Here is a 9049-nt window from a genome sequence, read left to right on the forward strand (position 1 = left end):
CTTTTGTTGATCCTTCCATAAGAGATTTGGGTGATTTCTCCATGAGGGGTTATAGGTGTTTCCATAAGGTTCACCCATGTAATTCACCTCTGCTATTGCAGGGTTTTCAGGATCATAAGCTTCTTCTTCAGAAGATGCCTCTTGAGTACTGTTGGATGCAGCTTGCATTCCATTCAGACTCTGAGAAATCATATTGACTTGCTGAGTCAATATTTTATTCTGAGCCAATATGGCATTCAGAGTATCAATTTCAAGAACTCCCTTCTTCATGGGCGTCCCATTACTCACAGGATTCCTCTCAGAAGTTTACATGAACTGGTTATTAGCAACCATATCAATGAGTTCTTGAGCTTCTGCAGGCATTTTCTTTAGGTGAATGGATCCACCTGCAGAAGTATCCAATGACATCTTAGCTAGTTCAGATAGACCATCATAGAATATATCCAGGATGGTCCATTCTGAAAGCATGTCAGAAGGACACTTTTTGGTCAGTTCCTTGTATCTCTCCCAAGCTTCATAGAGGGATTCACCTTCTTTCTGTCTGAAGGTTTGAACATCCACTCTAAGCTTACTAAGCTTTTGAGGAGGAAAGAACTTGGCTAAGAAAGCCGTGACCAGCTTATCCCAAGAGTTTAAGCTATCTTTGGGTTGAGAGTCCAACCACACTCTAGCTCTGTCTCTTACAGCAAAAGGGAAAAGCATGAGCCTGTAGACTTCAGGTTTTACTCCATTAGTCTTAACAGTATCACATATCTGCAAGAATTCAGTTAAGAACTGAAAAGGATCTTCAGATGGAAGTCTGTGAAACTTGCAGTTCTGCTGCATCAGAGAAACTAATTGAGGCTTCAGCTCAAAATTGTTTGCTCCAATGGCAGGGATGGAGATGCTTCTTCCATGTAAATTGGAATTAGGTGCAGTAAAGTCACCAAGCATCCTCCTTGCATTATTATTATTTTCGGCTGCCATCTCCTCTTCTTGTTCGAAAATTTCTGAAAGGTGCTTGCTGGATTGTTGTAATTTAGATTCTCTTAGTTTCCTCTTCAGAGTCCTTTCAGGTTCTGGATCTGCTTCAACAAGAATGTTCTTGTCCTTGCTCCTGCTCATATAAAAAAGAGGGACAGAAAAATAATAATAATAGGGGTCCTTTTTACCACAGTATAGAGGTCCCTGTGTGAGTAGAAGAAAAGAAGAAGAGAAAATCTGAACTCAGAGAGAGAGAGGGTTCGGATTTTTGGGGAGTGATGGAGAGATGTTAGTAGATGAATAAATAAAATAGAAGGAGATGAGAGAGAAGGAGAATTTTCGAAAATTATTTTTGAAAAAGAGTTAGTGATTTTCGAAAATAGTTTTTGAAAAAGGTTAGAAATTTTTCGAAAATTAAAATCAAAAATTAAAATAATTAGTTAATTAAAATGAAATTTTGAAAAAGAGGGAAGATATTTTCGAAAATTAGAGAGAGAGGGAGTTAGTTAGGTAGTTAAGAAACAAACAAAAATTTAGTTAGTTAGTTGAAACAAATTTGAAAATCAATTTTGAAAAGATAAGAAGATAAGAAGTTAGAAAGGATATTTTAAAATCAAATTTTGAAAAAGATAAGATAAAGAGATATTTTTGAAAAGACATGATTGAAATTAGTTTTGAAAAAGATTTGATTTTTAAAATCACAATTAATGACTTGATTCACAAGAAATCACAAGATATGATTCTAGAACTCAAAGTTTGAATCTTTCTTAACAAGCAAGTAACAAACTTGAAATTTTTGAATAAAAATATTAATTGATGATGTTATTTTCGAAAATTAGGAGATAAAGATAAGAAAAAGATTTTTGAAAAATATTTTTAAAATTTTCGAAAATAAATAAGAAAAATGAAAAAGATTTGATTTTTGAAAAAGATTTTGAAAAAGATAAGATTTTTAAATTGAAAATTTGATTTGACTCATAAAAACAACTAGATTTTAAAAAGTTTTGAAAAAGTCAACTCAAATTTTCGAAATTTATGAGTGAAAAAGGGAAAGATATTTTTTTTTATTTTTAAATTTTTAATGATGAGAGAGAAAAACATGACAATGATGCAATGCATGAAAATTTTGGATCAAAACAATGAATGCATGCAATAATGCTATGAATGTCAAGATGAACACAAAGAACACTTTGAATGTCAAGATGAACATCAAGAACTTATTTTTGAAAAATTTTTAATGCAAAGAAAACATGCAAGACACCAAACTTAAAAATTTTTTATGTATAGACACTATGAATGCAAGAATGCATATGAAAAACAAGAAAAGACACAAAACATGAAAACATCAAGATCAAACAAGAAGACTTACCAAGAACAACTTGAAGATCATGAAGAACACTATGAATGCATGAATTTTTCGAAAAATGCAAGATGAATATGCAATTGACACCAAACTTTCAACTTGACTCAAGACTCAAACAAGAAACATGAAATATTTTTGATTTTTATGATTTTTTATTTTTTTGGATTTTTGTATATTTTTTTCGAAAATACATATAGGAAAAAGAAAATAAGGATTTCAAAATTTTTTAATATGAATTCCAGGAATCTTGTATTCTTAGTCTAAAGCTCCAATCCGAGGGTTAGGCATGGCTTAATAGCCAGCCAAGCTTTAGTATGTAACTCAGACATGCCACGGCTGACATTCCAATTAACTTGCCTATATGCTGATGGTTGGAAGCCCCTATCCAAAAGAATTAGACATGGCTTTACAGCCAGCCAGGCTTCACATGCTTCATAAAACACTAGAATTCATTCTTAAAAATTCTGAAGAAAAATATATTTTTGAAAAGATTTTTTTTTTCGAAAACAGATGAGAAATTTTTGAAAGGATTTTGAAAAATTTTTGAAAATAAAACAAAAAGAAAATTACCTAATCTGAGCAACAAGATGAATCGTCAGTTGTCCAAACTCGAACAATCCCCGGCAACGGCGCCAAAAACTTGGTGCACGAAATTGTGATCCCCGGCAACGGCGCCAAAAACTTGGTACGCACGTCTTAATAAATCGTTTTCATTCACAACTTCGATACAACTAACCAGCAAGTGTACTGGGTCGTCCAAGTAATAAACCTTACGTGAGTAAGGGTCGATCCCACGGAGATTGTTGGTATGAAGCAAGCTATGGTCACCTTTTAAATCTCAGTCAGGCGGATATCAAAAGGTTATGGAGTTTTCGAAATTAAATAATAAGTAAACATAAAATAAGGATAGAAACACTTATGTAATTCATTGGTGAGAATTTCAGATAAGCGTATAGAGATGCTTTCGTTCCTCTGAATCTCTGCTTTCCCGCTGTCTTCATCCAATCAGTCTTACTCCTTTCTACGGCTGGCTTTACGTAAGGACATCACCGTTGTCAATGGCTACTTTTAATCCTCTCTGGAAAATGGTCCGATGCGCTGTCACTGCATGGCTAATCCTCTAGAGGCATCACCGTTGTCAATGGCTGCATCCTATCCTCTTGTAAAAATGGTCCAAATGCTCTGTCACAGCACGGCTAATCATCTGAGGTTCTCGATCATACTGGAATAGGATTCACCCTCCTTTTGCGTCTGTCACTACGCCCAGCACTCGCGAGTTTGAAGTTCGTCACAGTCATTCAATCCCAGAGTCCTACTCGGAATACCACAGACAAGGTTTAGACTTTCCGGACTCTCATGAATGCCGCCATCAATCTAGCTTATACCACGAAGATTCTGATTAAGAGATCCAAGAGATACTCATTCAATCTAAGGTGGAACGGAAGTGGTTGTCAGGCACGCGTTCGTGGGGGAATGATGATGATTGTCACGTTTATCACATTCATGTTGAAGTGTGAATGAATATCTTAGAAGCGGAATAAGTTAAGTTGAATAGAAAAACAGTAGTACTTTGCATTAATCTTTGAGGAACAGCAGAGCTCCACACCTTAATCTATGGAGTGCAGAAACTCTACCGTATGAAAAAACATAAGTGATAATGGTTCAAGCATGGCCGAATGGCCAGCCCCCATGAAAGTCTAAGATAGTATAAAACTGATCAAAGTTGTCTAATACAATAGTAAAAAGTCCTATTTATACTAAACTAGTTACTAGGGTTTACAGAAGTAAGTAATTGATGCATAAATCCACTTCCGGGGCCCACTTGGTGTGTGCTTGGGCTGAGCTTGAATGTTACACGTGTAGAGGTCAATCTTGGAGTTGAACTCCAGTTTGTAACGTATTTCTGGCGTTCAACTCTGGCTTGTGACGTGTTTCTGGCGTTTAACTCCAGACAGCAGCATAGAACTGGCGTTCAACGCCTTTTTACGTCGTCTAAACTCGGCCAAAGTATGGACTATTATATATTGCTGGAAAGCCCTGGATGTCTACTTTCCTACGCAATTGGAAGCGCACCATTTTGAGTTCTGTAGCTCCAGAATATCCACTTTGAGTGCAGGGAGGTCAGAATCCAACAGCATCAGCAGTCCTTCTTCAACCTCTGAATCTGATTTTTGCTCAAGTCCCTCAATTTCAGCCAGAAAATACCTGAAATCACAGAAAAACACACAAACTCATAGTAAAGTCCAGAAATGTGAATTTAGCATAAAAACTAATGAAAACATCCCTAAAAGTAACTAGATTCTACTAAAAACATACTAAAAACAATGCTAAAAAGCGTATAAATTATCCGCTCATCAGTATGAAACTCAGACAGCCATTAAAGCTCAATGCCTCACCGACTTCATAGTAAAATATACCGGTGATAAGACTGAAATTTCCACGACCTGGAACCTCTATGTAGATGGATCTTCCAATAAGGTCAGAAGTGGTGCGTGTGTTATATCCTAGTCAATGAAGAAGGAACTCTTCATAGTAAAATATCCTGGTCAATGAAGAAGGAACTCAAATAGAGGTTTCTTTGAAATTTGAATTCCCTACTTCCAACAACCAAGCCAAGTATGAAGCCCTGATTGTAGGACTGAAACTTGCCAAAGAAGTTGGGACAACCAAAGTGATAGTCTTCAGTGATTCTCAGATAGTAACTTCACAAATCAATGGAGAGTACCAAGCAAAAGATCCCAATATGAAGAGATACTTGGAGAAAATGCTTGAACACCTTCAACAATATTTTGATACCAAGGTCCGACATATAACTCGAGAACTTTATAGTAGAGTAGATACCCTTTCTATGTTGGCAAGCACCAAGCTTGGAGGAAATAACTGAAGTCTGATACAAGAGACCCTCAAGGAGCCCTCAGTTTTGAAGTCAAATAACAAATTGGACGTCCTACCTATCTCCGGCTTAAACCTCGGATGGAAGACTCCCCTTATCAAATACTTAAAATTTGACATCCTTCCCGATGAGTAGAAGGAAGCCAGGAAAATTTTGAGGGAAGCCCAGAACTACACCTTAGTACAACATGTCCTTTACAGAAGGGGGGTATCTACACCTTTGCTAAAATGTGTTCCGACTTGTAGAACTGAAGAAGTCTTAGAAGAAGTGCACAATGGTATCTGTGGAAACCATCTCGGAGCCCGATCTCTAGGTAGGAAGGTGGTCCAACCGGATTCTTCTGGTCGACATTACAAAAGGACGCGACCAAATTTGTTAGAAAGTGTCAGCCTTGCGAGATGCATGCTAACTTCCACGTCACTCCCCCTGAAGAGCTCATTAGCATAACCTCTCTATGGCCTTTTGCGAAATGGGTATTGGACCTACTCAGACCTTTTCCTCAAGCCCCTGGACAGGTTAAGTGCCTTATTGTGGGAGTGGATTACTTCACCAAGTAGATAGAAGCAGAACCACTGGCTACTATCACAGCTCAAAGAAGTCAGAAAATCATATACAAGAATATCATTACTCAGTTCGGAGTCCCTCACTCCATTACCACAGATAATGGTACACAGTTCATCGACTCTACCTTCAGGAACTTAGTAGCCAGTGTGAAGATTAGGCATCAGTTCACATCAGTAAAACATCCCCAGGCTAATGGACAAACCGAAGAAGCCAATAAAGTCATATTAATTGGATTAAAGAAGAGGCTGCAGGATGCTAAGGGAGCTTGGGTAAAGGATCTCCCACAAGTACTATGGGCATACCGAACGACACCTCATTCAATGACCGGGGAAACATCCTTCCAGCTTGCATATGGAATAGAAGCTATGATCTCAGTAGAGGTTAATGAACAAAGTCCAAGGGTAAGATTCTATGATGAGGTCGACAATATCCAAGCCCAAAAAGAAGAACTCGAACTCCTCCCAGAAGTTCGAGAACAAGCCCATATAAGAGAAGAAGCGCTGAAGCAAAGGATGCCGGCTAGATATAACAAAAAAGTCGTACGGAGTAACTTCACCATAAACGACTTGGTCCTGATAAGAAATGACATCGGGGTAAATAAGTCGGGAGAAGGAAAGCTCGCTGTAAATTGGAAGGGATCATTTAAGGTAACTGAAGTCTTGGGAAAAGGCTATTACAAAGTGTCCGACTTGAACAGAGCCGAGCTCCAAAGGTTGTGGCATGCATGCAATTTGAAGAGATATTATAGCTAAAAGTGCACCTCGCTCCCTGATGTACTCTTTTTCCGACTTCATGATTTTTTTTCCGAGAAGGGTTTTTCCTGAAGGGGGTTTTAACGAGGCATCAAAGTGGGGACTAAGGGCAAACAAGTTATCCCCTTTAGTAGCAAAGAACTTTTTGTAAACTACACTTGATCAATAATAATGTCTCTTTCTATTTATTCCATTACTGTTTTCTACGATACGCATTGACTTAAGCTCAAGAAAGCAAAAAATTTGTTGCCCGACCTACATGGTCAGCAAGAGAAAGCGATGAGGTACAAGTCGGTGTAAGAAGTTATAAATGACGATCATATAAACTCGGAACCAAACAACTTATAAGTCAGAAACCATCCAAACAGAATAAAATGCATCGCAAAAATAATTTAAGTTAGGAGAACAACCCAATAAACTGATCGTTCGCACTAAGTAATGGAAAAAACTGTTTTGTAAATCCTAAGATAAAGGATAATTTGTTGAAAGGCTTCCACAAGGGCCTCATATACAGTCACTAAAATAGCTCATCAATAGGTGAACTGACTGACTTATACTATGGAAGCAGACATATTGAAATTGTAAGACAAAAGGAAAGTTCATATATGTAATCATTTCATAACTAACCAATAGCAAAAGGAAAGTTGTCAAATCCTATCCAAAAGGATCAACATCCGTAAAAAGACAACAAAATAAAGTTGTTAAGATCCTTTTCAAAGGACCAGAGTCAACCATAATACGCAAAGCAAATATACAAAACACAAAGAAATATTCTTAAAAGGACCCACAAGCCGGGCTTTAACCAAGGTATTAAGTAGGGCCAATAATGGGATTTTGATCTCCAGTGGCAAAGGATTCGGGTTCAGCGGAGGAAGTCAGAAGGTTTTCCTCAAGGGGGACGGTTTCTGGTTGATTGGAAGAACTTGGAGCTACCTCCTCGGAAGTCACGACTTCTTGAGGAGGAGACTCAACTAAGCATTGTCCAGCAGTCTTAAGCTCGGAGTCAGTAGCATGGTAAGCCGGAGACACAATCTTCCCGTCGACTACAATTTTGTCGGGATGAGGAGGAGACAAGTCCAAGTCGGGAGCAATAACCTGAACTTGTTTCTTTAAAATCTCAAACACCTCCTCTGTACCCTCAGTGACTGACTCCTGCAAGTCTTCATAGTCCTCCCTAAGTCACTCCATGTTCTCCTTCAACTCCAAATTCTCCCCAAAATTTCAGACATTATTCTCCTCAGCTTTCTTTAGTAATCCTTTAGCTAGACCACAGGAAGCCAAAGATTGCCTTTCCCGATCACGAGCTTTAAAAAGCTCGGCTTCCAGAATTATCTTATCCTCCTCCAACCCCTTCTCTGCTTCACGAAGAGTGGCCACCTTGGCCAGAAGGGCCTCCAAAGAATGCTGAGTAGCATTCAAATAGTCCTTTCCAACTCTTTCAGCGAGTATACCCCAACAGTTTGGATCCCCCCTCAAATCAAGACCTGGAGTTGGTTTTTGATAGAAGCATCATCCATAACAATAAAGTTATGAGGAAGGATGTGTTTCTCGCAAAACCTCACCACATCGAACCCAGTGTCAAAGATATTGAGGGTACCGGATTCTGAGATCTTCCTCTTCTTAGAACTTGGCTCAGAGAAGGGAGGAACTGGAGGGGTAGGACTAGAGAAGGAAGAGGAGGAGGAGGAGGAGGAGAAAGAGGGTTTATCGACTTGCCTTGAAACGAGGTACCCGAATCTGACTTGGTCGGAGAAGGGGTATCTGACTTGCCGCTCTCCTGCAGCTCAGCCGCTCGAGCTCAAGCGTTCCTCTTGGCCTCCTGAACCTTCTGGTAAGCTTTGGAACCACTTTTCATTGTTTCTACAAAAAAGAATAAAAGACAACAACAAACAAGTCAGGAAAACGAGAAGGAACTTTTTAGTATCAAGGTATGGAGCCCATCCCCAAGCCTCTCGGAAGAACTCGACTGCAACCTCCTCGACCTCATCCAAGTCTATCAAATTATATTTCTCAACAGGGACTGCCTCTACCCAGTACAGTGGGAAACGGGGCTCATTATTTTCACTCAGAAAGAAGGGATAGTTATCCTCAGCAGCACAGACTTTAAAAAAGAAGTTCTTAAAATTGTGAAACGACTCATCAAAAATGGAAAAAATTTTCCGACCTTGGATAGCTCAGAAGGAAACTCACTGCTTTTTATTCTTATTTGAAGTAGCGCTGAAGGGTTTGGTGAGACAAAATAAAAAGAAAAATATCTTCAAAGAAATCGAAAAATCAAGCTCGCGGCTCACGAGCTGGTAGATCTTCATAAAACCCCAGGAATTCGCGTGCAGTTGGGAAGGAACGACTTTATAGTAAGACAAAAACTTCAGTTTCAAGATCGGAAAAAGGAAATACCACCCCAAGTCGGGTAAAAAGACAATTATACATGAAAATAAAATGTGACTCCGAATCAGCAACTCGACCAAAGCAAACTTGGTCTTCAGGGTTAGGGGCAACTAACTCATAGTTCAC

At 38.7% G+C, this 9049-nt stretch overlaps 1 non-coding gene across 1 annotated transcript; it reads left to right on the forward strand.

Annotated features, from left to right (window-relative positions):
• The first annotated feature begins 462 nt into the window (after nt 1–462).
• On the forward strand, nt 463–570 carry LOC112753609 (small nucleolar RNA R71). Its single transcript, XR_003177988.1, has one exon. It is a non-coding gene; the product is annotated as a small nucleolar RNA R71 (small nucleolar RNA).
• Nucleotides 571–9049: the final 8479 nt, after the last annotated feature.

The sequence above is a fragment of the Arachis hypogaea genome, chromosome 15 (assembly GCF_003086295.3).
Source record: "Arachis hypogaea cultivar Tifrunner chromosome 15, arahy.Tifrunner.gnm2.J5K5, whole genome shotgun sequence".
Lineage (NCBI taxonomy): Eukaryota > Viridiplantae > Streptophyta > Magnoliopsida > Fabales > Fabaceae > Arachis > Arachis hypogaea.